Source organism: Rattus norvegicus, chromosome 6 (assembly GCF_036323735.1).
Source record: "Rattus norvegicus strain BN/NHsdMcwi chromosome 6, GRCr8, whole genome shotgun sequence".
Classification (NCBI taxonomy): domain Eukaryota; kingdom Metazoa; phylum Chordata; class Mammalia; order Rodentia; family Muridae; genus Rattus; species Rattus norvegicus.
In genome coordinates, this window is record NC_086024.1 from 33,090,874 (window position 1) to 33,103,738 (window position 12,865).

Genomic DNA, 12,865 nt, shown 5'->3' on the forward strand with positions numbered 1-12,865 from the left:
TCAATTTGCAACTTAGCATATAAAACTCTTCTCGTAACCAAAGGTTCAGATGCGCGATAACCAGACCATTATGATTCTACAATGTCACTTTCTACTCTAATGAGCCAGCGATGGTGAGAATACTTTTTTAGAATTCCACATTTAAATTAGCATTAGATCAATTCTATTCTTTTCATCTGGACAATCCATTTGGAGACAGAACTTGAATAAAAATACAAAACTAACAAGAGTAATTAAATTATAACAATGGTTTACATTTCTGAAAGATTAAATATCAATCAAGCACATTGAAATTGGAACTTAGCCTTATTACAGCCTAATTTATAGTTAAGTATGTTAAGCTAGCATGAGAATTTTCACTGTATTTTTATGAAAAAGTTAAGACACTTTTCAAATGTAGAAGAAAATAAAATTAAAAAAATCTGAGTTATTGCAGTGGGAAACGAGAATTAACTACACAATTCTTTAGAGGCTAATTAAAAAAAATTCTGAGGTTAAGGTTTTTCTAAATTATTTGCAGAATAGGCCTGAAAGGTGACAGTATCTGCTAGCATAGTCTAGTTTTGGTGCACATCTTTTATGCAAGCTTCTCTCAGGATTTCTCTTGTCTAAACTGGGTCCCCAGGGAAGCAGCAAGGAGAAATTCTGTAATTATTTTCTGATGCAATGAAGGGAGAGGCCTTTCTAATACTGAATCTTGAGGAAAATAATGGCTCTGCCCCAATTGTGATAGCAAAACCCTTGCCAGAATTGTAAGAGGAAATTGACTAGAATTTCTGGTATGCGTTTCTTTTATCGTTTTTAGTGAAAATACACCTAATTTCCTTAGTGTCTTTAAATTAGGTTATAAATCAGAAATCAGGTACTTTTGTTATAAAATACAAGTTACAATTTGTACTATTCATAAAAGGAAACCATTTAGATAGTTATAGAAGCTTCTAGTAACAATGTGAACTCTGCACTCCTTAAGGCTGCACTTACAAATTCCTTAGGAATTATGAATACAGTGCTTTGTTTCTTTGTAATTCCTTCACACGAATTACACTATGTAAAAGGCTTGGAGAAGGAAAACATATCTGTAAATCTTAGTTTGCACTGACCCCTATAATTCAAGTGTATATTCCTGTTCATACTCCTGTTTCCCAAAGAATGATGTGCTTCCTAATACTTGCAAAAGTATTAGTAGCAGAGTTGCATTACAATTAGATTTAATGCTTTTCTTCTCTTTGGCTGATTCTTTGCTTTTCTAAATAGTACTTAGAACTAAAGACAGACTGGGCACGACTTCATCTGTAAATGCCTATATGCATCACAGTAAAAAAAAAAAAATGTAAACCAAGAAAACAACCAAATAAAGCAGCACTTTGCTCCTAGGAATTGCCACTAGCAATTCTGCTTCTGTGACACCAGGTATATGACAATTTCTAAGAGGCTCAGTGTTTGCCATCTCTAAAGTGAGGCTGTGAACTCCAAGGTCACTTAGCTGACAGCAGATTTAGAGTAAATTCACTGGAGATGATGAACACATGTAAAAAGAGGAAAGTGTGTTTTAAAAAAATGTAATATTTACACTCTAAGAATTTCTTTTTACTACCAGAATTTAAACAGAATAAAGACCTAGAAGATCCATTTGTGATACCTAATCTTGACTGTCAACACAATTGGTTGGAGAAAGGCCCAGGAGACAAAGCACAGTTCTGGGTGTGTCTGCCACTGCCTTTCCAGAGACCACTAAATTGTGAAGGCTCTGACATAATGAGTGGTTTAATTTGCTGAAGGATACAAAATTGGATCAGACTATTGGGAGGTGGTAGAAACTGTAGAAGGTAGGGCTTGTTGGAAGAAGTGGGACACTGGGGAGCTGTCTCTGAAGTGAATATCATGCCCTTGGCCCTCTTTGCTTGCTCTGTTTGCCATGAGGTTCTTCTGCCCAAGCAACCATGTATCGAAACTTGTGAAACAGTGAAGCAAAGAAATGCTTCTTCCATCACAGTTCTTTTTCCCCTGGCATTTGTCACACAATTCAAAAGTAGCTATCATGCTAAGCCTGCACTTTCTCCAAACATCACTACCCCTGACATAGTCTATCTAGAGCATCAGTTCTCAACCTGAGGTTCAGAAACCTCAGGGTAGAAAAACTCTTTCACAGGGATCGCCTAGACCATCGGAAAACACAGATATTTATATTAAGATTTGTAGCAGTAGTAAAATTACATTTATAAAGTAACAACAAAAATAATTTTATGGTTGGGGGTCACCACAACCTAAGGAACTGTATTAATGGGTCACAGCATGAGGAAGGTTGAGAACCACTTCTCTAGAGCAGATGTGGATCTTTTCTGTAAAGAGCCAATTAGTTAATACTTTAGGTTTTCTAGATTACAGAGTACAACAGCTCAGCTCTACTATCTGAACATAAAAGTAGCCATGGTCTGTATACAAACTAATGGGCACTATGGCTCAATAAAACTTTACTCATAAGACAGAGGCTGCAAAACCTAGTCTTGCTCCATAAACTAGTTTGCCAACTATTGGTCTAGATCATTTGAGGCAAAACAAGATGTGTAAAAGTTAGCTATGTACTAAGAAGACATAGTTTCAAAATAGAGACCTCTTTAAAATGAACTCTTTCCTTAAATTTCTGAGAATGGTGAAAAATAAAAGCCCTATATGAGTGGGAATGTGATATAGCCAAGAGTTTATGTAGGATTTCCGGTTGTACTGTATGCTCAGTGACATTCAGGCTTCCTCTCCCTTGTCAACAGTGCCATCCACTAAGGCAATGCTAACTGCCAAGCTTTCTAGAAATCACTTATTCTGACCTTCTGATAGGAGCTGAATCCTTGACTCTTGATTTTGGCAAACAAACACTTAGTACCCTTCATCAAACTTTTAATTCTATTTCATTCCTTTGTTTACCACGAATCCAAAGCTATTACCTCCTATCCTGAGCTCCAAATGCCAACTATGTCTATCACTTACTCAGAAAAAGATGGCAAGGAATAGGGACAGAGAAGAAAAGGCTGCAGACAGAGCAGGCCTAAGTGAAGGGCATGCTCTAGCAACCCCTTTCCAGTCTCTACCAGAGTCGGGAGAAGACCTGAGTGAAAACTTTAGCTGCAACAAAGAACATCTGACTTGATGGGAAGTGCTCACTAACGAAAGAACACAGTCACAGGGTAGCTGTGTTCTTACACTTTTATCTAGCTGGCACTGCTCCCGGTGAGAGGCTGACTGAGGTTACTAAAGTTCCCGAGGAGCCTCTACTCATTAGTAACCACGGTCACTATTTCAAAACAACATAAAATTAAAAAGTAGGAGGAAATAAAAATTTGAGAAGCGACTTTTTGGAATTTCAGAAAACAAAGAGAATAGTAACAAGACAGAGGATTGTGTCTGAGACAGGCTTCAGTACTGTGCTTCTCAGAGGAGCCATTGGGTTCCTGACCTCCCAGCCCCAGTTTTAGTACCTTTGCCCCAGCCAGGAGCAATTCTGTAGTGGTGATGCAATCACTTACAGTCCTATCTCATTAACCCAAGTAATAGTTCTGCGAGGGACTGCTGAATCTGACTCCTAACAGAAAAGCTGACTAGAAAAACAAACCACGAGCACAGCGTTGCTTTCTAAATGCAGTGTATGTGACTTGTGGCCTGAGATGGTACCTAGAAAAGGGAGTTGCCTGCCCCCAAGACCTGTACAGATGGGGTCCCTGTACTGAGAGGGGAAGCAGACCCTACAACTGATGCCCATTAACAGAGGGAAATAGCTTTCTCTGGTGACAGTCACTGGGGACAGCACTCATACTTCACTGCAGGCCCAGCCTAGGAGGAGCTGACTAACAAACTCAACCTCACCTTTGTGAACCTTTTGTTTCATTTTGCTTTATTTTGGATTTTTTTTTTAAATCATAATGGTCTTTTGCCTGTTTGTTTTGATTTTCATTTTTGTGAGGTTTTGTTGTTGTTCTTCTTCTTGTTGTTGTTTCTTTCCTTTTTTTAATCCAAAGAACATAAAGTAGGATGGGTAGAGGAAGATTAGGAAGGAGTGAGGAAACAGAAAAAACATGACCAAAATCTATTATTTATTTAAAAGTAGCTTATGTGATTATTGTCTCTGTCTTTCTGTCTCTGTCTGTGTCTCTGTCCATGTCTCTCTGTCTGTGTCTCTGTCTGTGTGTGTGTCTCTCTCTGTCTCTCTCTCTGTCTCTCTCTCTCTGTCTCTCTCTCTGTCTCTCTCTCTCTCTGTCTCTCTCTCTCTCTCTGTCTCTCTCTCTCTCTGTTTCTGGCCTTGCCTCACAGAGGTCCCTGGCTCTCCTGAGCAGTAGGCTTGCATGTACCATCACACCTAACTTAAGTCATTCTTGTTCATTGTTTTGCAAAAGATTTCTAAGACTTCTATCATACCTTCCTCTTTTCAACATCAGGGATCTTTTGGGTTATTAAATAATCCAGTCATTTGATCTCTGAGTGCCTGTGGTGTCAGGACATTCAGAGTGATAGTGTGGTGAAACTGGCACCGTCACTTGCTGACAGGGACAAAAAGCTGCAACTTTAGGGAACAGTTTTACTTTAAGTGGTGAGAACCTCAAGAAATGTTGCTGTCTTTGAGGGAATTTCTACAATTGGGGAAAATATTTAATTCTAGTCTCACATTTCATAACTACAAAAGTAGCAAGCATATTATTTTACTTTTTATTTATGGTTGCTTATGTGCATTCGTGTGTGTGTGTGTGTGTGTGTGTGTGTGTGTGTGTGTGTATGTGTGTGTGTGCGCGTAGAGGGTCCAAATCAGATGGGACACATGTGAACACTTATGAAAATATTATGGCTTTAAGAATATCCTCAAAGAGGTCCCTGATCTGACTGAAAATTGAGAGCCACTGAAGGCAGTCAGAAAGGTAACAGGGGAAGTCCTCTTCCTTTTCCTGGTATCTATCTTGTTGCATGACCCAGTACTATTTGAAATGACACTAAACCAGTTATTTCTAAATCTGTTACATTAATATACAGGGATTAATAGGAGATTAATTCATTCTCTGATATAGCCATAAAGATAACCTGAAATCAGGGAAATATTGATAGTCAGTTGGGTCTACTTGGACGAGTCCTGTGAAACTGATGCAATCTAATATAGAACATGAAGAAAAATGAAGAAAATAGTAAGGAGGCATAAAGTAAACTGCCATTCTTTATTTAAGATATTTGTAATCCCACAGTTCCCTGCTCCCAAAGCCCATGGGAGAGAGAGATCATCGCCTAGACATGTGGGCACTCCTGAGACTGTAAGGCACGAGAGACCGCCACTTCTGCCCACCTTTGCTCACACCCCTGGCCCAAGAGAAAACTGTATAGGGCCTCTGGGCACAGGGAGAAAGGGGCAGTCAAGCTGCAGGAGCCCTGCGGTCCAGTCTGCGCCCAGATCTGAAGGGACCCAGTCAAAGAGCTCCCTGCACCAAAATCCTGTGGGAGGGAGAGCTAGACCTTCAGAGGGGCAGACACGCCTGGGAAACCAGAGGAGACTACTCTCTGCCCACATTTCTGACTCTAGAGGAAAACACCTAACGCCATCTGGGCGTCCTGCGCACAGGGACCCAGAAGTAGGGGCAGGCCTTTCTGGTTGCTGCCCTCACAGAGAGCTGAAATCCAGCCCTGAGGAGCAACTTCAGGCCCGAGACCAGAGGTAAGACCAACTTTTCTGCTCCAAGTGACCTGCCTGGTAGACTCAGGACACACGCCCACAGGAACAGCTGAAAGCCAGTAGACAGGAATGACTACACGCCTGAAAGCAGAACATTCTGTTCCCATAACTGGCTGAAAGAAAACAGGAAAACAGGTCTACAGCACTCCTGACACACAGGCCTATAGGACGGTCAAGCCACTGCCAGAAATAGCAGGACAAAGTAACACTAGACATAATCTGATGGCAAGAGGCAAGCGCAGGAACCGAAGCAACAGAAACCAAGACTACAAGGCATCATCAGAGCCCAATTCTCCCACCAAAGCAAACACTGAATATCCAAACATACCAGAAAAGAAAAATCTATATTTAAAATCACATTTGATCATGATGATGGAGGACATAAAGAACTCCCTTAGAGAAATGCAGGAAAAAACAAGTAAACAAGTAGAAGCCCTTAGAGAGGAAACACAAAAATCCCTGAATTATAGGAAAACAAAATCAAACAGGTGAAGGAATTGAAAGTGGAAAAAGAAACAATAAAGAAAGCACAAAGGGAGATAACCCTGGATATAGAAAATCAAAGGAAGAGACAAGGAGCTGTAGATACGAGCTTCACCAACAGAATACAGGAGATGGAAGAGAGAATCTCAGGAGCAGAAGATTCCATAGAAATCATCCACACAACTGTCAAAGATAATGTAAAATGGAAAAAGCTACTGGCCCAAAACATACAGGAAATCCAGGACACAATGAGAAGATCAAACCTAAGGATAATAGGTATAGAAGAGAGTGAAGACTCCCAGCTCAAAGGACCAGTAAATATCGTCAACAAAATCATAGAAGAAAACTTCCCTAAACTAAAGAAAGAGATGCCCATAGGCATACAAGAAGCCTACAGAACTCCAAATAGATTGGACCAGAAAAGAAACACCTCCCGTCACATAATAGTCAAAACACCAAACGTACAAAATAAAGAAAGAATATTAAAAGCAGTAAGGGAAAAAGGTCAAGTAACATATAAAGGCAGACCTATCAGAATCACACCAGACTTTTCGCCAGAAACTATGAAAGCCAGAAGATCCTGGACAGATGTCATACAGACCCTAAGAGAACACAAATGCCAGCCCAGGTTACTGTATCCTGCAAAACTCTCAATTAACATAGATGGAGAAACCAAGATATTTCATGACAAAAGCAAATTTACACAGTATCTTTCTACAAATCCAGCACTACAAAGGATAATAAATGGTAAAGCCCAACACAAGGAGGCAAGCTACACCCTAGAAAAAGCAAGAAACTAATCATTTTGCAATAAAACAAAGAGAAGACAAGCACACAAACATAATCTCACATCCAAATACGAACATAACAGAAAGCAACGATCACTATTCCTTAATATCTCTCAACATCAATGGACTCAATTCCCCAATACAAAGACACAGATTAACAAACAGGATACGTAATGAGGACCCAGCATTTTGCTGCCTACAGGAAACACACCTCAGAGACAAAGGCTGGAAAACAACTTTCCAATTAAATGAGCTGAAGAAGCAAGCTGGAGTAGCCATTCTAATATCGAATAAAATCGATTTTCAACCAAAAGTCATCAAAAAAGATAAGAAAGGACACTGCATATTCATCAAAGGAAAAATCCACCAAGATGAACTCTCAATCCTAAATATCTATGGTCCAAATACAAGGGCACCTACATACATAAAAGAAACCTTACTAAAGTTCAAAGCACACATTGCACCTCACACAACAATAATAAAGAGATTTCAACACCCCACTCTCATCAATGGACAGATCATGGAAACAGAAATTAAACAGAGACATAGACAGACTAACAGAAGTCATGAACCAAATGGACTTAATGGATATTTATAGAACATTCTATCCTAAAACAAAAGGATATACCTTCTTCTCACCACCTCATGGTACTGTCTCCAAAATTGACCATATAATCGGGCACAAAACAGGCCTCAACAGATACAGAAAGATAGAAATAATCCCATGCGTGCTATCAGACCAGCATGGCCTAAAGCTGGTCTTCAATAACAATAAGGGAAGAAGGCCCACATATACATGGAAGTTGAACAATGCTCTACTCAATAATAACCTGGTCGGGGTTGGGGATTCAGCTCAGTGGTAGAGCGCTTGCCTAGCAAGCACAAGGCCCTGGGTTCGGTCCCCAGCTCCGAAAAAAAGAAAAAACAAAACAACAACAACAACAACAAAAAACCAATAACCTGGTCAAGGAAGAAATAGAGAAAGAAATGAAAAACTTTTTAGAATTTAATGAAAATGAAGGTACAACATACCCAAACTTACGGGACACACTGAAAGCTGTGCTAAGAGGAAAACTCATAGCTCTGAGTGCCTGCAGAAAGAAACAGGAGAGAGCATATATCAGCAGCTTGACAGCACACCTAAAAGCTCTAGAACAAAAAGAAGCAAATACACCCAGGAGGAGTAGAAGGCAGGAAATAATCAAACTCAGAGCTGAAATCAACCAAGTAGAAACAAAAAGGACTATACAAAGAATCAACAGAACCAAAAGCTGGTTCTTTGAGAAAATCAACAAGATAGATAAACCCTTAGCCAGACTAACCAGAAGACACAGAGAGTATGTCCAAATTAACAAAATCAGAAATGAAATGGGAGATATAACAACAGAATCAGAAGAAATTAAAAAAAATCATCAGATTCTACTACAAAAGCCCATATTCAACAAAACTTGAAGATCTGGAAGAAATGGACAATTTCCTAGACAGATACCAGGTATTGAAGTTAAATCAGGAACAGATAAACCATTTCAACAACCGCATAACTCCTAAAGAAATAGAAGCAGTCATGAATAGTCTCCCAACCAAAAAGAGCCCAGGTCTAGATGGGTTCAGTGCAGAATTCTATCAGACCTTTATAGAAGACCTCATACCAATACTATCCAAACTATTCCACAAAATTGAAACAGACAGAGCGCTACCAAGTTCCTTCTATGAAGCCACAATTACTCTTATACCTAAACCACACAAAGATCCAACAAAGAAAGAGAACTGCGAACCAATTTCCCTTTGAATATCAAGGCAAAGATACTCAATAAAATTCTTGCAAACCGAATCCAAGAGCACATCAAAACAATCATCCATCATGATCAAGTAGGCTTTATCCCAGGTATGCAGGGATGGTTTAATATATGGAAAACCATCAACGTAATCCACTGTATGAACAAACTGAAAGATAAAAACCACATGATCATTTCATTAGATGCTGAGAAAGCATTTGACAAAATTCAACAGCCCCTCATGATAAAAGTCCTGGAAAGAATAGGAATTCAAGGCCCATACCTAAACATAGTAAAAGCCATATACAGCAAACCAGTAGCTAACATTAAACTAAATGGAGAGAAACTTGAAGCAATCCCACTAAAATCAGGGACTAGAAAAGGCTGCCCAATCTCTCCCTACTCATTCAATATAGTTCTCAAAGTCCTAGTCAGAGCAATCAGAAAACAAAAAGAGATCAAAGGGATACAGACTGAAAAGGAAGAAGTCAAAATATCACTATTTGCAGATGATATGATAGTTTATTTAAGTGATTCCAAAAGTTCCACCAGAGAACTATTAAACCTGATAAACACCTTCAGCAAAGTGGCTGGGTACAAAATTAACTCAAATAAATCATTAGCCTTCCTTTACACAAAAGAGAAACAAGCCAAGAAAGAAATTAGGGAAACGACACCTTTCATAATAGTTCCAAATAATATAAAATACCTCAGTGTGACTTTAACCAAGCAAGTGAAAGATCTGTATGTTAAGAACTTCAAGCCTCTGAAGAAAGAAATTGAAGATCTCAGAAGATGGAAAGATCTCCCAGTGCTCATGGATTGGCAGGATTAATATTGTAAAAATGGCCATTTTACCAAAAGCAATCTACAGATTCAATGTAATCCCCATCAAAATACCAATCCAATTCTTCAGAGAGTTAGACAAAACAATATGCAAATTCATCTGGAATAACAAAAAACCCAGGATAGCTAAAACTATGCTCAACAATAAAAGGACTTCCAGGGGAATCACTATCACTGAACTCAAGCAGTATTACAGAGCAATAGTGATAAAAACTGCATGGTATTGGTACAGAGACAGGCAGATAGATCAGTGGAATAGAATTGAAGACCCAGGAATGAACCCACACACCTATGGTCACTTCATTTTTGACAAAGGAGTCAAAACCATCCAATGGAACAAAGATAGCCTTTTCAGCAAATGGTGCTGGTTCAACTGGAGGTCAGCATGTAGAAGAATTCAGATCAATCTATTCTTATCACCCTGTACAAAGCTTAAGTCCAAGTGGATCAAGGACCTCCACATCAAACCAGATACACTCAAACTAATAGAAGAAAAAGTGGGGAAGAATCTCAAACACACGGGCACTGGAAAAAATTTCCTGAACAAAACACCAATCAATGGCTTATGCTCTAAGATCAAGAATCGACAAATAGGAACTCATAAAACTACAAAGCTTCTGTAAGGCAAAGGACACTGTGGTTAGGACAAAATGGCAACAAACAGATTGGGAAAAGATCTTTACCAATCCTACAACTGATAGAGGGCTTATATCTAAAATATACAAAGAACTCACAAAGTTAGACTGCAGGGAGACAAAAAACCCTTTGTAAAATTGGGTTCAGAGCTAAACAAAGAATTCACAGCTGAGGAATGTTGAATGGCTGAGAAGCACCTAAAGAAATGTTCAACATCTTTAGTCATAATGGAAATGCAAATCAAAACAACCCTGAGATTCCACCTCACATCAGTCAGATTGGCTACGATCAAAAACTCTGGCGACAGCAGATGCTGGCGGGGATGTGGAGAAAGAGGAACACTCCTCCATTGTTGATGGGATTGCAGACTGGTACAACCATTCTGGAAATCAGTCTGGAGGTTCCTCAGAAAACTGGACATTGCGCTACCTGAGGACTCAGCTATACCTCTCTTGGACATATACCCAAAAGATGGCCCAACATATAACAAAGACACCTGCTCCACTATTGTTCATAGCAGCCTTATTTATAATAGCCAGAAGCTGGAAAGAACTCAGATGCCCTTCGACAGAGGAATGGATACAGAAAATGTGGTACATCTACACAATGAAGTACTACTCAACTATCCAAAAACAATGACTATGAAATTCATAAGCAAATGGATGGAACTGGAAAATATCCTCCTGAGTGAGGTAACCCAAGCACAGAAAAACATACATGGTACGCACTCATTGATAAGTGGATATTAGCCCAAATGCTCAAATTACCCTAGATGCACAGAACACATGAAACTCAAGAAGGATGACCAAAATGCAGATGTTTCACTCCTTCTTTAAAAGGGGAACAAGAATACCTTGGGAGGGGATAGGGAGGCAAAGTTTAGAACAGAGGCTGAAGGAACACCCATTCAGAGTCTGCCCCACATGTGGCCCATACATATATAGCCACTAAACTAGATAAGATGGATGAAGCAAAGAAGTGCAGGCTGACAGGAACCGAATGTAGATCTCTCCTGAGAGACACAGCCAGAATATGGCAAATACACAGGTGAATGCCAGCAGCAAACCACTGAACTGAGAATAGGACCCCCGTTGAAGGAATCAAAGAAAGGACTTTCAGTCCTGAAGGGGCTTGAGACCCCATATGAACAACAATGCCAACCAACCAGAGCTTCCAGGGACTAAGCCACTACCCAAAGACTATATATGGACTGACCCTGGGCTCTAACTGTATAGGTAGCAATGAATAGCCTAGTAAGGGCACCAGTGGAAAGGGAAGCCCTTGGTCCTGCCAAGGGTGGACCCGCAGTGACCGGGATTCTTGGGGGGAGGGTGATAATGTGGGGAGGATTGGGAGGGGAACACCTATATAGAATGGGAGGGGGAGGGGTTAGGGGGATGTTTGCCTGGAAATCGGGAAAGGGAATAACATTTGAAATATAAATAAGGAATACCCAATTTAATAAAGATGGGAAAAAATAAAATAAAATAAAATAAAAGACATTTGTAACTAGTTGGATCCCCCAGCCCCACACACAAAAGTGTAACTAACATATAAGTTACATTACTCCTCAAGCAAGCAAGCCAAGAGAACTTACGTATATATTTTAATAAAATGGAATATAGAAATTCTAGTCTTAATACAAAACAATTCTTAAAAGTAAAAGATTAATTTGTAAACCTAAATTTCTAGATAGTAAACTATACTTTCATTTAAAATAATCTAAAGTTTTTAAAATTAGCAACAATCAAGCATAAATATATGAAGAAAGAGGGAATTTTAGTTATAATTAAAATAAAAATAGGGGTTGGGGATTTAGCTCAGTGGTAGAGCGCTTGCCTAGCAAGCGCAAGGCCCTGGGTTCGGTCCCCAGCTCCAAAAATAAAAAAAAGAAAAAAGAGAAAAAATAAAAATAAAAATAAAGTAAGTGAAAATTAAAAGTATTTGAGTTGGTAATAGAGTTCTGTGGTGGGCAGAGTGTTTGCCTAGTCCATATGATGTCCTGGGTTTGCTCTCCACCACCACCACCACCACCACACACACACACACACTCACACACTCTCTCTCTCTCTCTCTCTCTCTCTCTCTCTCTCTCTCTCTCTCTCAACAAAGACATGAAAAGAGAAAAAAACCTTAAAAGTACTTGCTGAATCTGGGAAGGAAGAAACCTTTTCTCATTCTAAATAAAAGTGTGGACATATTTACCACATATAAAGGAAACAGAGAGATGACAGACCATGTGTGGATCTCATAATCCAAGGAAAAGCACATGGAAGATTTATGAGTTTTCTTTTGTATCTTGTATATGATGGAATAGGAACTAAAGAAGCTGGCAACCTAGAAACATCTGAAAGCCAAGACCTCCCTAAAAACACCAAACTAACAAACAAAACAAAATCCTGTTCTCCTTTGCCAAACAACCAGGGACAAGACAATACAGACAAAAGCTATTTTGCTTAGCCAAACACAAAAAATTGGGTGTGGGTGTAGGTTGGGAGGCTCTCTGGTCTCTGTTCCACCACTGCCATCGCAGGGCACACTGGAGTCCCTCAGCCTACAGCAGGAAGGCCAGCTTTCCCAGCCAGAGGAGTGTCAGAGCCCAGTAGAGAAGCCTGCCGGCAGGCTGGTAACAAGACCTC

General features: G+C 39.6%; 1 protein-coding gene across 9 annotated transcripts in view; it reads right to left on the bottom strand.

Annotated features, from left to right (window-relative positions):
- Positions 1 to 12,865, bottom strand: part of Ncoa1 (nuclear receptor coactivator 1) — a 277,740-nt gene that overhangs the window by 138,784 nt on the left and 126,091 nt on the right. The window contains exon 3 of one of the 9 annotated variants that reach the window (XM_063261875.1): positions 8,002 to 8,060. The gene's annotated coding sequence lies outside the window, so the exon portion shown is untranslated. 9 annotated transcript variants of the gene reach the window in all.